Source organism: Hylaeus anthracinus, unplaced genomic scaffold, assembly GCF_026225885.1.
Source record: "Hylaeus anthracinus isolate JK02 unplaced genomic scaffold, UHH_iyHylAnth1.0_haploid 11997, whole genome shotgun sequence".
Classification (NCBI taxonomy): domain Eukaryota; kingdom Metazoa; phylum Arthropoda; class Insecta; order Hymenoptera; family Colletidae; genus Hylaeus; species Hylaeus anthracinus.
The window spans coordinates 13,868,985-13,886,277 of NW_026534344.1; the positions used below are offsets into that span (position 1 = coordinate 13,868,985).

General features: G+C 41.0%; 1 protein-coding gene and 3 non-coding genes across 4 annotated transcripts in view; 3 read left to right on the forward strand and 1 right to left on the reverse strand.

The window, feature by feature from the left end:
• The window catches only part of LOC128889207 (mannosyl-oligosaccharide 1,2-alpha-mannosidase IA), a 546,492-nt gene that overhangs the window by 130,285 nt on the left and 398,914 nt on the right, over positions 1 to 17,293 (forward strand). The gene's annotated exons all lie outside the window — the stretch shown is intronic.
• LOC128889907 (small nucleolar RNA U3) lies at positions 15,641 to 15,855 on the forward strand. Its single transcript, XR_008460513.1, has one exon. It is a non-coding gene; the product is annotated as a small nucleolar RNA U3 (small nucleolar RNA).
• Trnas-aga (transfer RNA serine (anticodon AGA)) lies at positions 16,464 to 16,545 on the reverse strand. The gene has a single exon. It is a non-coding gene; the product is annotated as a tRNA-Ser (tRNA).
• Trnas-aga (transfer RNA serine (anticodon AGA)) lies at positions 16,663 to 16,744 on the forward strand. The gene has a single exon. It is a non-coding gene; the product is annotated as a tRNA-Ser (tRNA).

Consider the following 17,293-nt stretch of genomic DNA (forward strand, 5'->3'; position numbering starts at 1 on the left):
GTCGTTATAGTTCGCTGTGCATTTAGATGGTTTAGATTCCATTTTATTTCTTTTATTCTTGTATGACTTGAGGCTTTAGGATTTTGTTGTTTGATCGAATACAGATGGTATGGACTTGTATATAGTCCCATGTTTTAAAAATTTTAAATAGCTATTATTATCTAATTAAAAAAGCTATTTACATTCAAAACATCCAAAAGCATAAATATAAAAAAATTATTTAAATTTATTTCTGTGTTATTAGACTTCCATATCAAATCAGAATATTTCACAGTCTTGAAATAAGCATTGACAATGAACAAATGTGATTAAAAACAAGAAAATATTATTAAACATACCGTATTAGTGTTTCACATTAACGTCATAATTTCATTAGTTCGTGGCGCGTTAAAGAATGATCGAAGCAGCCTGCGACAGTGTTCAGTCTTCGAGAAAGTGGAAGCAAATAAACATCGACGAAAACTGGCGCGCAATTCGCGAAAGGGGTTCAATTAGAGGCGCGGAGTCTCGGCAAATTTGTATTTCTAAATTGAACGGCTCCGGTTAAATAATACCGAAACTTTTCTCGATTAACAAAGTCGCCCGGTCCCGCGAGGAAGCAGGAGAAAAAGAGAGAAGGAGGAGAGAACCTCTTTGAAGTTCGTACATAACATCGGAATTTCTGTTAAAGAACTTCCCTTCGACGTACCCCCGAGTTTTTCAACTTGAACTTACCCCGATCGTATTTTCCGCTGTATATTCTCCACCTCTATTCGGGGGCATCGCCGTGGGCCGTTCGATATAACCAGGGTCGATTTATTGGAAATGAGACGTAACTCGTAGCCGCGGCTGATACTCCGCAAACTAAAATATTAATCTCTTCGAAGGGTACTCGTGGAAAAAGGAACAAACCGAGGCCTTTTGAAATGGAAACCCGAAGACCTGTTTCCGCAGTTCCTTCGGTTTCTATTTGAGCAACGATAAATTGGATTTTAGGTTTTGTCCAGCGAGATTCTCGCCGTTTGTTTGTCAAATTCGTGGAACGTCGATGATCGAGTTCGTTAACCCCGCGATATGTACGAACGATTTTAATATCGAATGGATTTCTTGTCTGAAAAATTATTTTTGACATACAGCCACTTCCGTAAGTATTCCTATCCTCTATCTCTATTAAAGAAATTTGTTTCAATTAAATGACAGGCTTCGTGTTTCCAAAAAAATGTTTCATTTTAAATATATACACGAATAATCCTGTCACTTAATTTAGACATATTTCTTTAATAGACATGGAGGGTACGAATATTTATGGGACTGACTGTATTTATGGTATTTATGAATCATATGAAACTCGTAAAGACTGCATAATAGAGTCTTTGTCTCCATCTTCGAGGATTCTACTAACGGCAAACTACCGATGCACTCTCCTAACTATCCCAACATTTCTCTGAAGAGGACTTCCAGTCGCAACGTTTCAATTGAAAGAATCCCAAGCATCTCGTTCAGCCTCCAATTGCAACCTTAAGAGGATCCAATGTTTTCCCACAGTAGAGCCTCGCGGCTTGAAGGATCGCTTCTGCTTGAAGCTGGAGTCACGGAATACGGTAGTATTAAAATGCCGACGGCCGCTCGTGAAACTTATCAGCGACGTTGAGAAATGCGCTGATTACAGGACTAATTACGGGAATCCAGCTTATACACGTCCTCGACACGATAACGCCGCGGAGCGTCGGGGCGTACGACCAGAGATTCCACTTTGTTGACAACGATGAATCCCGTGACGAAATAATACTATCGCGGGGACCAGGCTATTCCGGCACGATCGCGAAGCCTTCAGGTGACAAAGACCAACGAGTGCTATCTGACGATGACCCTTTCAGTTCGTCGGAGTTAAGATCCTTCTTAAAAGAACTTCGTCCTTCCTTTCTTTCCGCCTCGTTCCTCGCGACGGGGACACGCTATTCTATACCAGGATGAGATAACCGAGCCGAACGAGGATGCCTTAAGGGGTTACGCACACCTTCAAAGTGTTCCTTGAAAAAGTTACAGGATTATCGTCGTCCTGGGAACGAAAATCGTCGTAGCTGAGCGTCGGCTGCGCTTGTACCGGAAATTGTGCAACACGTTTCAACACAATCGCGTTCGTTGCACGGGGGAACCGTGTTCGGCTCGTTTTGGCCGATTCAGCTCTTCGATGGAGATTAGCGTTATATTTTGAACGCGCTATGATCTTGGAAAATGTAACGCTATTCGTAGTATCATGCAGTGTAGTTCTATTTATCTTGTTTCAGAATTTAGACACCTATTTGCCTTTAGATATAACTCGCAGTAATTTCTTTCTTCGATCCCATAGGAGTGAAAACGATTTAAGATACACACACTGGGTGGTGCGTAAACTAGATGCGCAGAAATTAACTCTCGCACAGCCTGAGTCTATGCTTATCAGCTGATGGCGTTGACGTTCTCATCACGTTGGACAAGTCTTACACCATTTTAACAATTCTATAAGGATGGAAATCGCAATCCGAATTTCAGCAAGCGTAGCACCCTTCTCATAATACAAAGTTCTCTTCAAATATTCACCATACTTTCCATACGCGACATCAATAAATCACCCAACCCTTTTGCATTCGTTCAAGATGTTGAACATTTTACAAAATTAATGTTTGACATTACTAGCCGCGAGTCTGACACGAATTGTTCCATTGAAGTCCTTAATCGAATCTTCGCGGCGCAATTAATAACCCAGAATTAATTTTAACGTCCAGCAGTATCATCCGCACGCAATTTCACGGGGACCCTCGCGGAACCTTTTACCCACGCTTTTGTTGCATCCACTTTTAACCCGTTCAAGTTCAACTTCAATTAGCTCTTTGAGCCGCCGACCCTTTGTATCGTGAACGGAGTTGGCTTTGTGCTTCCGTAATACTTTTGATGTTTCGTAAAGAAAGTACCCCAGGCTCTCTGCAGCACCTACTTTAGATTCTTTGAGAAAGAAGGGTCCCTCTTTATGCGCGATCCTCGGATCCCTAGGAGGAATGGGCACGGGTTTACAAATCTATACTTTGCGGGCAAACAGCAATTTCGAATAAGTAGGTTTTCTTAACTGTCCGAGGAAACGTTGAAATCTGCATTTTTCTAACAGATATGGAGAATAAAGTATAAGGAAGAGAATCTTCGTTGAGAGGGTACTTCTTCTGGGATCGGAAGATGAGATGGAAAGCCTCTTCCAGACCATTTTCATTTTATTCCTTCTTTTTCTCATGAATATTTATTTCCATTATTGTAGATTATTATGAATTTAAAGTTCATAATTATATTGTTTGTCATATTCAAAAAAATGTTATGAAAAGTCCTGTCATGTACATATGTGTACATATTTATTGTAATACATGTCCAACTTATTTGATACTAACCATGTTCTGCATTTTTGTTACAGGTACGTCTATCCTAATTAATGCAGCGTCGATAATTCTTGATGAATCCCACGGGGTGAGCTTTTTTATCATTAATTCTACAGTCACCTACCGCTATATTAATATGCGTCATTGTCTTTGATGCCAGCTACCCAAATATAACATTGATTTCGTCTACCGGTCAACAGTGTGTTAATATATCGACATTTAATCAAAGAATTTTAGTTTTCTCACAAGAGGACCCATACGTCTTCATTATATAATGTCTCTGATAACCTATACCTATATTAATGACGGTTAGCAACACTATCAATCTGAATTTGTCAGTATAAATTCCTTGCAAATTATTTGCAGAAAAAGAAATGCGGCCCATACAGGGTTAAAATAATCATCTTCATCAACACCTTCACCAAAGCAAAGCTTCCTCATGGCACAAAGGTGACCTTTCAGAAAAGATACCAGTATCAGACTCTCCCAGGTGCCTACGCACCGTTAAAGAACTACCCAACAATTACACGAGGAAACGTGCAAAGATCGCGGAAAGAGAATTCAATCTCCGCAGTGACGAGGAAGGTTCGCTCCCTCGAGTGAAGACGGAGCCCACGAAAGACTCTCGAGCTGGGAGCAGCTCCCGAGAGGTGTGCATGCCCCCTCGGCGCTGGTTTACCATAATGGAGCCACGTTTTCTCCGTGGCGCTGGGGAATTATTTACTCACTACCGCCAGGAATGCGGAGAGCACCGTTGTAAGAACAGCCCGAGGTCTCACCTACCCAAGACGTCGTTGCAATCCCTGTCGAGAGATTCAGCGACCGAAAGATGCTCCCTCCAGCGGTCACCGTTACCCCATCTCGCCGCTCCACCCCCCCTCTCAAACTCCCCTTCAGCCCCCTCCTGAAGATATCATTACGCAGATAAAACCGCATCGCTGAAAGGCCGGCGAGCTAATCGACTCCTCGCGCGCACCTTCCTCTCGAAACTCGCGCTTCCTCGAAATCTTTCGGGCGCACGCGGAATGGCGTTGTTGCCGATCGGTGCAACGGAATCCTGATAAGGGAGAAGGCTCCGTAACGGGCGTCAGGAAGCTGGTATACCCTTCGAGAAGGGAGGCTCACTCGCGCAGGAATTCCTCGATAAAGCTGATCGATTCATTCGTGCGTCGAGCGTTGATCCGTGGGACGAGGAGGTTCTTGGCACCTCGAGACCCTGGAGCGTTTGGAAACGCCAGAAATCGGAAGGATGAGACGTTTCGAGGTTGAGTGAGAGGTGTAAACGTCGGAGACAATTGGGTTTTTTGGTGGATAAATTAGTCCTTTGCACTCGGACGTAAGTTTAACAAGTTTTATTAGTGACACCGCTGTAAACATAAGGAATTTCAATCATTTCTATGCTTCCAAAGAAGCGTAGACACGTAAAGAAGACACGTTCCAAAGGTAGGCTATTTTATATAATGCGATTCCTGTTCGCACATTTTGCAACGAGATGGCGCAGAATCCAAAGGGTTAGAAGCTGAAAGGGAAGGTCTTTGGAGACGACTGGCTGGTGATATTTCGGAAGGTACGTCACTATTGTAGTTCAAGGAAATTCTACGATCTTTATTAATTTCTCCTGTTCCACCAAAAGGGCACTGCACAAAGCTACCGAAGCGTGCAGCTATCTATCAGATCTACTCGGTGAATACAATCACCTATCCTTCCAACATTCAACATGTTTCAAATAACTATTCAACACGTTCCAAATACCTACTCATCAAAAAGAACCTATCGAACGCGTTCCAAATCTCTAGCTCTGCCATTACCGCGTTCTCCCCTTCGTGACAACCTAATCACCTAATGGCCATCGAACCTAGTTCGCCGCACCGCAGCCAGGACTTCTGTCGCTTCGATCCGGCCGGAGGTCCTTGCTCGCCGCTGGTACGAGGCCGTATGGCAGAGGGGAGAGAAAAGTTTTCATGGCGGAACATAATGCTATCAGAAGCTGGCCATCCGCGGGTAAGAAGACAAGCGAGAGGAGCAGAGCCAGCCAGAAGGCCGGTTGGGGCTTGATGAACGTGCCCGTTTATATCTACCGGCTGGAACCACCGAACGGGCAGCCGGTCGACGCCGAATTCCGCCGGTTTCCAATAATTTTATTTTTGCTTTTAATGCGCCGGCCGCGATGGGATCGTGCAAGGCCTGCCTGGCGGCGGTCGATGGCGCTTCTTGATACTAGATAAAACCGAGGAACGACCGGTCGCCTTCTTTCGGCCCTCTCCTCGCCGTCTTTTCTCGTCTCTTCTTTGTTGCCACGCGGACGCGCGTAATCGCGAGTCGTCCTGTACGCGGCCAAGATGGCATCGGGTCTTCGAACGAGCAAGATTGCCTTTTCGACGGCCTCTCCGGCGCTGCCACGAAGCCTACCGAAACATCGCCTCGCCTCCGATCTGGGGATATTTATTGCCGCGCCCCTGAGCCACGCTCTCTGATGCCTTCGACGGGATCCTATTCTTTTTAACGGCGCGCCACGGAATTGATCCGAATTCTTGCGCGGAATTGGGGATTTCTTCGAAGATTACGGTGCCAGGAGACGCGCTGTTACGCGATCGGAGGTGGGTGAAGGTTAGTTGTGTTTTTGGGACCGGGAAGGTGGAACGTTTGGTATGGGACTTACATTTATAGGTAATGTGTACTTTGACAAAATGGGTAGTTTGGAATGTGTGTACTCTTAGAATCACTCTCAGGCGATAATAATAATAATTTTATTTCAAAAAGAAACACTACTCTGTTTCATGTAGAACCTGTTACTAATGGTAGGCTCAAGGGTAGGTCATTTGCTATCGGTCTTATATTTATAGGTAACGTATACTTAGACAAAATGGGTAGCTCAAAAATTTGTCTACTCTTAGCATTACTCTTGGGTAGTGATAATAATACTCTTGTTAAAAGAAGAAACATGATTCATGTAGAATCTACTACCAGTGATATGCAACTCCTTTCCTAACGTATGTATCTCACCCTCTTCTCGTTTCCCCCTCTATCTGTTAATTGGATTCATCGGTAAGGCGTGTATCAGATCCCGCCTTAGACGTAATTAGCAGTTGATTAGCTTGCTTTAGCGTTCCGTATCAATCTGTGCTGACACTGGTCTTATCGATAACCATCTCTAATACGGTTTAAATGTAGCGTTACAAGCTTCCTGCAATCCAAAAATTGTTGAGTGACAAATAAGCAACTACCATAATAATAGCTACCATATAATAATAGCTTCTCCCTCCTCCCTCTCAAACAACAAAAATTCACGCACTTATTCTTCTAATTAAAAACTAAACAAAGAATTCATCGCTCTATATTTCAAGAATTCCTTCGATCGCTTATCGTTCTGATGTAAAAAGTAAACAAAAATGCATCATTGTGTAATTTAAAAGTTCCCTCGATCCTCTGTTTCCAAATCGGTGTAGGGAAAGCCACCGGACAGTGACTCGAGAGCACCGTGCCACGGGGGAGGGATCCGTTCAGGGGGGCTCATGAATAACTAATGCTTTCGGTGGTTATTTCTCACGGCGGTGAACGTTTCCACGAGCGCGTAGTTTCGCCCCGTTCGCCGTGAGGGGTGGCGAAGGAATATCGAGAGGGCGGTAAATAATATCCACGCGTGTACAGACGTCGAGCGATAAATCATTGGGCGGCGTGACAGGAAATTGAACTTTCGCGAATACTTATGCGCTCCTGATTATTCACGTCGATAGTGCGCGTTCTACTAAGTGAAAAGGCGCGGGGCGGATGAATGGTCGGCATCATATTTTAGGCAGAGTCGCCGATAATAAATAACGCGTCGCTGTTTCCCCGCTTCGAGCACGCGAACCGTCAGAAGAGATGCTTTCGTGTTGCGTTGCTTTCTTCTCCGTGCTCGTAAAAAATGAAGGCGACCATAAATTATTATGACGAAAAAATGACACTCGTTAGTTTACATTTACGATCTTTTGTAAATTAAATGCAAATAATTGATTAATATAATATAGAAAATTAAGGTGGATAGTTAGGAAGGCTGGTTTGATCATTTGAACAACTTTGAATCGCGAAAGTTTTTCGATATTTCTCGACTAATTCTCCAGTGACCTGTCACTATTTTAATATTTATCCATTCTTCTCGACGCTTCCGAAATATATCGTTGATTCGTTCTATAGAACAGGTTGGAATTGTGAACCTATACGACCAGGCAGCTTTTTTAATATTTCTCTACAAATACAGAAACGTCCACAATGTTTATACTATTTTTATTCCATTTTTAACGGAGAATATCCAGGCCCCATTTAAAGAAAAAAAAAACAGTGAAATGATAAATCGAAACGATGCTTCTATAATAAAAAAATAGCCATAAGATTCGTTGCCAAGCTAACCGAATGCTAAAAATTCGCGACCGTCTAGAAATGCAGAAATCATTTTGACCCATTGTAGGTGCATCCAGGCTACTTTGTAATGCGATCAGCTTTGGTCGCGGGCCAAGCCACGACGACGACTCGCATCTGCGGCTCTAACCCAGGAAAATTTATGTGCTGGCTGCTTCCACCCTCTGACACACCGAGGCAAAGCACGTGGAGAGCGACGGTTGTAAACCACCTCTTAGAAACTTAGCCTCCGTGATCCAGCAGACGCAACTTCGTTGAGTTAATTACACCGCGTTGGAACTTTACGTCCTGGTGATATTACATCGCGAGGACTTTCTTCGCTGATGTAATGCTCGCAGCCTGCGTTATGCTCGTCAGTGTTACTTCCGCCCTAGAGCCGTCCTCTGTTACCTCCTCCGCATTACCGTTTCCCCGGTTCGTTATTATCCTTTTAATTTATTCTTTCAAATTAATTGCTGCATATATAGTTTGCATTTTAACAATTGGGAGATATTTCACGTTTTTCTTTTAGAGAAAACTATTGATAATAAATAATTTCTTGTACTGTGTTCCTACACAGTGTAACCCAAAATCTTATATATACTGCTCTAGGAAAGTTCTTTCAATATTTTTCTATTCATTCTCCGCTAACTACTATTTCAATATGTGTCTATTCTTTTCGATAACAGCTGTCAGAATGTAACTTCGAATCGCAGGCCTGACTCAGTTTTGACCATATTTCTCGTTAAATTCTGTGACGAGCTGCCTTGAGTTTAATATTTATTTTTTTCTCCTCGATGGAAGCTACCAAATATAAAATTGCAAATGCAGCACTGGGTGAGAGGCCAAAGTTGAGCGATTCAGCAATCAGCGGGAACGAATAATCTCGTCAAACGCGTCCGTGGAGTTCAACGAAGTGACGCATGCCACCGGGGACAGTATCAGAAATTTGCAATAACGCTGTTGTAGTCCTGCGACCCTTGCGAACCTAAGGCTGGAACACCGACACAAAGTCGGTAGAAACCAATAAACCTTTGCAGTTGCTGGGTACAGAGCTTTCCACAGGCTTTGGGGAGAAAAGGAGTTCGAGAAACAGGGCGAAAGGAATGTAAAGAAGGAGCATTAGGTGTTTTGGGAATAGGATGAACTCTAGAATGCTTTCAAGTGTGGAGGATAACGATGGAGGAAATCGAGAAGTTAAAGGTGAAGGAATTCAATCGTTGGCATGCTCCTTCGGAATCGTATCACATATCATTCTCTTTAACACAAATTTTATAAACAGACTCTGGCTGTTATGCATTTTCCGCATTGTCAATTTTAACTTAACTGATAAATGTCAACTGTCATAGTCAAACTGATTTCTGGATACTGAATGTATGTAACTATAAATATGTTGTAGGTATTCATAGCTGTCTTGTACTTTGATTTAACAAAAAATTTCACATAAATAGTTCTCTAAAGCAGTATATTAATTATAACGTTCATGTACTTTATGTTTATAGACGTACTTTTAACGAAAACTGTCACTGGTGAAATGGTCTGAGCGCGTTAACAGCTACGCTAGGACACCAGTCGTACGTCGTGGCCAGGTTCAACAGGCGCAAATTATGCGTTCGTGTAATCTGTCCGGCCCCTGACGATTTTCGTCCATTGAGGTTAATTAAAAAAATACAGACGGAACATTATCCTATTGACGTTCTTTCATTACGGGGCCACGGGCAAACGGCTTCGGGAGCAGATTATATCGCGGATGATTTACCGACTTTTTGCGCGAAGATAATGGGACCTGGACGAGAAATACGCCGATAGCCAATTTCTTGGATACCCGATACATAATACGCGCAACCCACAGAGTAATCTCGTTTTTATCGGGTCCCGCAAAATCCGCCAATTAGCGCGCATAACATTACCGTAATTACAGTACCTACCGAGGCAACCGCGGCATCGAAAATATTAGCCCTCTCCACCGGTTCCCTCCTCGCCCCCTGCTGTTTCCCCTTCGTCGGCGAAATTATATTTCGTGGCCGAAAATCTACGGGTAAGTGCGCAATTAAGAAATAGCATCGCGTGGGGGTAAAAGTAAGCGAAACAAATTGCGCCATTACGCGGGGCGTCCCGCGATCGACGCACGGCCACCGGAAACTTGCATGAAATTGGAAACTTGAGTACTTTATCACCTCCACGGGGCACGGTTGCTCTCGATCGGTGGCGTGTCTTCACCTGACGTCATCTTCTCCGAGAGAAATAAAAGTGATTTAGAGACGATGCTCGAAAGAAGGATAATACTTCTTCGTTGCAGTTAATACCTCTATATAAATGAAATACGATTTATTTTTGCTTATCTGGTAGGGTAACCGTGATGCAATTTGGAGAGCGTTTATAGTGTGGTCTGCTTAAAAACCTATGCTACAAAATCTCATCAAAATCTCTGTTTAAAGTGGAAGTTGTTTGTGGCAATAACCATAAAATATTGGACTTCTCAGTTATTATTACTTTTACGGCAAAAATATTTAAACTTATTGCAAATTAAATTTGGAAACTTTCTTGTTCTATAACAATCTTTGATAGAATCCATAGTAACCGAAATATGAGCCTACTTTGAATACCCTACTAGGGTAACCTTTGAGCTTAAGAATAAAAATCGCAAAACCTTGTATATGGATCGAAGATAGAATAATGTTTGCATATAAATAATATTTCTTATCTTTACGACAACGTTGAGAAATAAAAGTGAATGGCCCTTCTGATAAGTAGACCAAAACAGACATAAATATATTTCCATACTGTTTTACTCCATCCTGCCAGAAGTCCACTTCTATTTTCGACTAATACGTCTTCGCCCAACTAAAGTTCTCTGCACAAATAAAATGTAACTCCATCCGTTTATTTGTTTTCGCAACTGCGATAAAACCTGCAATGTATCTATTATGTACCCCGACGTAAAATCTAAATTATATGGCGCTACGAACCTCTTGCAAGAAGAGAGGGTTGTTTAGGGGACCAACCGTAAAATGCAAAATATCTCTCCTATCCTCACTTTTACAGCATGCACGTGTATGACGAAAGTTGTTGCGAAGTAAATTTGGAAAGTTTTTCTCCCTATAAAAATTTTCGATAGAATCCACGGTGACCGAGATATCGACCCAACTCTTCCCACCTTTAATACTCTGCGAGAACAGAGCAACAGCGGACTCGCAGAGTATTTACCCTGTAAAAAAGTATAACGAAAAGCCGGAAAAATAAACTTTCATTCAAACTGCATTTCCTTCTCTGTGCAGCGTTGTATAATTCAGATGGTATGGTAAAGCTTATATCGATTTGTTTCATTTTCAGTTACTTTATTTTGATCATGAAAATCCCCTTTTTTCCTGAGATGTATTACCCTTTTTTCAGTTGGCATATTCACTGCATTGCTTAAATTTTTCTGTACTCTTAAAACCTTGACAAAATATGTTGGAAAGGATTGTGACGTATTTATCTAGGTTAATTTTTATATTCATTATTGCGCTATCAATTTATATTCGCTTATAATACGTATCTCGTGTTTTAACAAGGCATACGAAGTATATCCATGAATATTCACCGCAGATATCAAGTTTCATCGTCGTCTTCAACTTATGATGAAACGACTGAACCCAGTGACAGAGGTTAGGGAGCCGGGGTAGCCTACTCGTAACAAAGTATACACCGTGGAGAAACTGGAAGCCGGCTTCCGTATTATCTTCGAGTGACAACCAGCTTACACCGTAATAAGACTACGATAACAAGACGTCACTGCGCAACGGATAGAAGATCGTAGTTTACAACATAGTTTTACATTCTTGTCGAGATACTTCGCGTAGCTCGGGTTAATTAATCCTCGCCTTGTCGCGACATGCACGCAGAGCACACAGAAGCTTCAAACAATAGCCGTCACCGACCGTCGACTTAATTAAAACATCTTCTTAAAGCCGAATGATTATAAGTTTTAGTACATGGCACTAATCAATCCGTAACAATTCTCTTCTTTCTTATATTTCAATAATTTGAAAAAAGAACCAGTAAATACGAGTGAACGAAGTACTTTTAATGAGATGTTCAGAAATGCATCACATGATAATCTCTTTTTTAGTATTTCGTATCTCCGATGTTTTTGAAGGTTTAGCAAGCGATCGAGTAGTTTGTCAGCTGACGTTCAAAACCGATTTTCTTCAGATTGGAATTCCTCGAAGATTAAAGTCTCTTGTGACTGAAAGGCAATTAAACAGTATGTGAAAACTCGTGAAACTTTCAAAAATTCAACGTTGCGATGAAGCGTCTGAGACGTCGACTTAGGTTTACATGTATGTTTGCTGGAACGTTCTTGAAGCAGCCTGTTTTGCTCCGCAATATCCTGTTAATTTCAGCTGGAAAATTCTGTCGTCGCAAATACACCGCTGTCATTAATCGATCCATTTCAGAACAATAAAAAGGTACTTTTCAGGAAGTAAAAATGGAATCAATCGTTTCGAAATAAAACAATCGACGGTACACGGATATAGTTTTAACAAAAATGGTCGTTGAACGGGACGATCCAACGAGCCATTTCATTTTCCCCTTTTCCCTGATTGAATAAACCTCGTTTCAGCAACTGACTCGGCGCTGGTTGTTTCCGTGATCGCTGTTCGACTCTTTTCCCACGGCATTGGGCTCGAAAGTCGTAAACGAAAGTGGCGAACGTTGCTTCCAGGGGAAATGGAAGCGGAAAAGGAAGGTAGAACCCGAGGTGGGACGGATAAAGAAGCGAAAATGTGGAACGAAAAGAGAGAGGCAGGATCGCGTAGGAACGGTAACGTTCAACTAGACAAGTACCAGAAATCAGGGACCATGGAAAGGGTGGAAAAAGAAAACGCAGGGGGATGATTCGACAAACATTGCCGTTAACAACGCTCGTTAAAACAACGCCAGAGCAAACAGGCAAGACAGATGTAAAATAAATAAGGGGGAAACATGCTGGCGCTGACTGATGTTGAACAACGCTCCGAGCGGGGGTGAAATGGAGGGTGAAAGGGTAGAGGAAAAAACTGCGGAAGCACAATTGTTAACCGTGGCAATTGTCGTTGAACGTCGTCGGCGGAGATGAGACAAAAGTGAGAAGAAACTTATTTCCGTTGGTTACGCGAGAAGATATTTGATATTTATTTTCTGTTTACCCGAAGATCCCATAGTAAATTTATTCAACATTATAACTATGAATGCTGAACTATTTTATTTATTTTAATTATTTTCACCAAGCTGCACATAGGTTGTCAATAATCCAGCAATTTTAAGAAGAATTTATGAGAAAATCTCCTCGATTACACTTTAGAATTTATTATAGTCTACTATACTATACTGTAGAATTCAATAGTATAATCTAGGAGACCAAACAGACCCACTAGCAATCTTCTCATCCCTACACAGTACATAATCCACACACGAGTTAATACATCAATACAGGATTTCTCTCATGCATCGATAAGAAACGATAATAAAAAGGTACTTTTCAGGAAGTAAAAATGGAATCAATCGTTTCGAAATAAAACAATCGACGGTACACGGATATAGTTTTAACAAAAATCTTTTCCTAAAATAAAGATCCATAATCCAGAATATAATGCACTTTCGAAGACACTGCTCTATACTCAACAAAACTGCAAAATGAGCCAAAAATACCAGAATTCTCCTCCTCCCTCCCTCTGGGGCAATTGCATGTGACTAAATTTGGAACGGAGCGTATAAAAATGACGGAACACTGAAGTCCCGCCGACGACAAGCAAAAGAAACACGAAACGAGGCGAAAGAGGAGACACGAACGGAGAAGTAATGGTCCAGGAACAAGGGGCAAAAAGAATATGGCCGAAAGCGAGGGGGGTTAGGATGTCGGCACTGGCACAATGGCGAATGTGGGTGCGTGTAAGTAATGTATGCTCACATTGTTTACCGCCACCTTGGCTTGTTGCTGTGGGCCATTGCACACGGCAAACAACCGGCACACGTGTCTACCCACCGGTGCAAGCTGGCGTGTGGGTTACTCCGCAACGCCCACACGTCTACGGGCGTTTCGACCGCGAACGCGAAAACGTGGCGACGAAACGCGCCACCGAATCGCCGTGGCTCGGCTAATGCGACGACTGTATCATGCAAATCGCGGTGACGAAAGAAGAGAACCTCTTTGAGTATTGTTGGGGATTGCACCATTTCTACAGTCGAAAGAATAGTATTTTATCTCACCCCTACCTTCAAATTTTATCTTTCTTCGTGGAATGGGGGTTGTAATTTGAACTGCATTGGGTTTTTGGTTAAGATGCAGGGAAATAGTTGAAGTTATTCCTGATGCAACGTGGATGTAAGAGAAAGAGAATTTAATTTTTTAATAAAGAAATTTATGAAAATAGACAATCCTTGGGTGTAGAGTCCATAGGGTAGGTTTATTTTTGTTTTTTTTTTTAAAGCGAGGTAAAATGTAGCTGGGTCAAAATCAATTGGTAATATGAGATATTGTTTTAGTAATTTACTAGTTGAAAAATGAATTAGGCTTGTTTTGTCATCTAAAAAAGAGTAAATTATTTATTACTCCAACCCCATTTTATCTATTTAAATTGTGACTTGAATAAATCTTAGCACTTTCAGTCTATTCTAGCATTCCCTTACTTTCTTACTTTCCGTTTAAAATAAACCTAACGTCACAGAGGATTATCTTTCAAGTAAAAGACACAATCTGCTCGACCTTTGCCCTGCACTCCCACCACCGCTTACGATTCATCGATCATAGCCTATTTCTGTCGCTGACAGTTTTTCTTTTGGTTTGTACGGAAAGTTTTCACGGAAAGTTTCAATTTTCAGTAGCGGCTCGCCCCAGAAACAATGGGCATTCGACATCCGTTGAGTTAATTTCGCTACATAGCGAAATATACGTACATATATTTCGGGTAGCGAATGAAATTGAAGTACACAATTCAGCGGAGACTTCAATATGATGAGATTTGTTAGCTGTTTGAATAGAAAACTTTATCGAGAGCGAACAAAGTGTTTCCTACTCTGAATGTGCCTCTATCGGCTATAGTTAATTTTTAAGAACAATGGTGCATACAAACTTTTGTATGGGCAAAATGCGTAATTGGATTTTTCTTTATTTTTTGCAAAAATTTTCGAAATAAAAGTTTCAGTTTACGAAAAGCGAAATGAGTTCATTAAATGTATCAATATATAATTTTAAAAAGTAGAAGGATAGATACAATCGAAGTTTTGTCATGGATGTTTTCATTGCATACACACTTCAACAAATATACCCAGTTATTTAACAAAATTAAAATGCTTTAGTCACTATTACATTTTTAATAACAGTTCTTGTTGTATAAACAAATCATTCCAATGGAGCACAAATCAAACAGTACAATTCCTAGAACGTTTCAACGAGTTTCTCTCAACTGTGCGTGAAACGAACCAGAATTTTTTAATGAAAAATAGGGCGAATGCTTTTATTGAATTGGAACGAACCATTCATTCGTTCATTGATCGCTTCATCGCTTTGAATAGAATTTTAAGTTGATTGGTATTTTTCGATATGCACCTTGTCGCATACAGATCAAAAATATTTTGAAGCTGAAAATCATCTGTGAGGTTGAAAAGATTGTTAACATTTGTGAATTTTTATTTATTGCAGATCCAATTTTTAATAACGAAATATATACAGTACTATTTTTGTACATCTTCTAGTATAGCCTGATGATTTCATTATCTACGTTTCTAAATATACCGCGCGGCACTGTCGTCACTCGAAGCTATACCACATTTCTCCTATAGGTGGCGATGCCTCTCACCGCATTCTCACAGTAGAAATGTCAACGATGATACCTAATATAGCTGCGCCGTGACTGTGAAAAGTTAAGATCATACTTCACAGGATCATTTCTGTAGTAGATCTATCTTGCTCTGTCCTCAAAAACAGAGATGATGCAACCACGATGAAGAGAAATAGTTCCTTTCCCTGAGCGTGAGGAAGACTCGAGAAGTTGACTTTGTTCAATTTCCCAGTCATCGATGATCGTTCATCCCTTGTACTCAGTACAAGGGGCATGGGAAGTGGAGCTTTCTGAGTGGTCGCTTCTTATTTGTTTATAAACATATTATATTTTTAGTGTTCCAACTATTATAACACACTTGAATTAGTTATAAAGTATAACTCTACTTTTTGTAAGGTTAACTTTATCATTTTGTTTTTTTTCGGAGTTATTACTGTTCAGTTTACATACGCTTTACATCTGTATTGCCTAGCATACGAGACACGTGCTGTTTCCTCTGTATATACGCAAACCGTCGTATTCGTCAGAACAAAAAGATTGTGCAAATACAAATGCACATTATGCATCAGTTTTTTGTGTTCGATCTGTATTGTTTCTGAAAAATAGCAGATGGCACAGGTGTCTTCTGTTTGTTTATTGTATTTTTATACTTTTCCAATTAATACTATTCTTTTTATAACCTTTTCACTTAATACTATGTTTATATTATCTCAGTTAATTTTATTTAAATTGTTGTTATCTTGTTGAAAAGGCAACATACATGCAGAACTCATAATAGTAACACAAAACATATTATATGTTGCACAAAAATAATTTTTCATTCTGATTGTGAATACAGAAAAATAACGGGAATAGATGCAGTCGATTTGAGAGGAAAAAAATTAAAAAAATGAACACCACAGTGTTTCGCAGTCGGTAGGACTCGAACCTACGCTCCCAGAGGGAATCTGATTTCTAGTCAGACGCCTTAACCACTCGGCCACGACTGCTTGTGTAAAGTTACGTTCTATGAAGTCAGGTGTTCTGTAATGTTATTAAGGTGCGCGGTAAAACGTTTATAATAAAATTGTGGAACACCTGTGTTTATGAAACGAAACTTTCCACAAGCAGTCGTGGCCGAGTGGTTAAGGCGTCTGACTAGAAATCAGATTCCCTCTGGGAGCGTAGGTTCGAGTCCTACCGACTGCGAAACACCCAGCTGGTTTTATTTTGTATTGTTAATTTTTTCGATAATATAAATGTAAACTTTGTGTGCTCAATATTGGTCCTACTTAAAGGTGAAATCAAATTTTATATTTGAGAAGGTTCAACACTTTCTATTTCAGAAATTATAAATTCAAAGGAAGATTGTAAATAGCAATGAAAAATTGACATAACATGTTCAACCTAAATATTCCAAATTTGTTCTTGATACAGTTTCTCTAGGAGCCACGTATATTCTCGACCAACTCAGTATTTTTTGTTCGCTAACAAGCTCGAATCTAGATTCCAATCTTTTTCCAACAAAATGCAACGCGCATCCGAATGAAAATACCTAATTAGCACACTCGAGATCAGCGAAGCAAAGGACGGAAAAAAGGAAATGACCGGTCTGTCGACAAATCAACAACGACGAACGCCGCGAAACGAAACACAAAGCGACCGGACAAAGCAACGGCGTAGATAGTGCAGAAAAGAGAGAAACCCGGCGCCAAATCACCACGTAATTACCGACACGGGGGATGGGGCTAATTACTG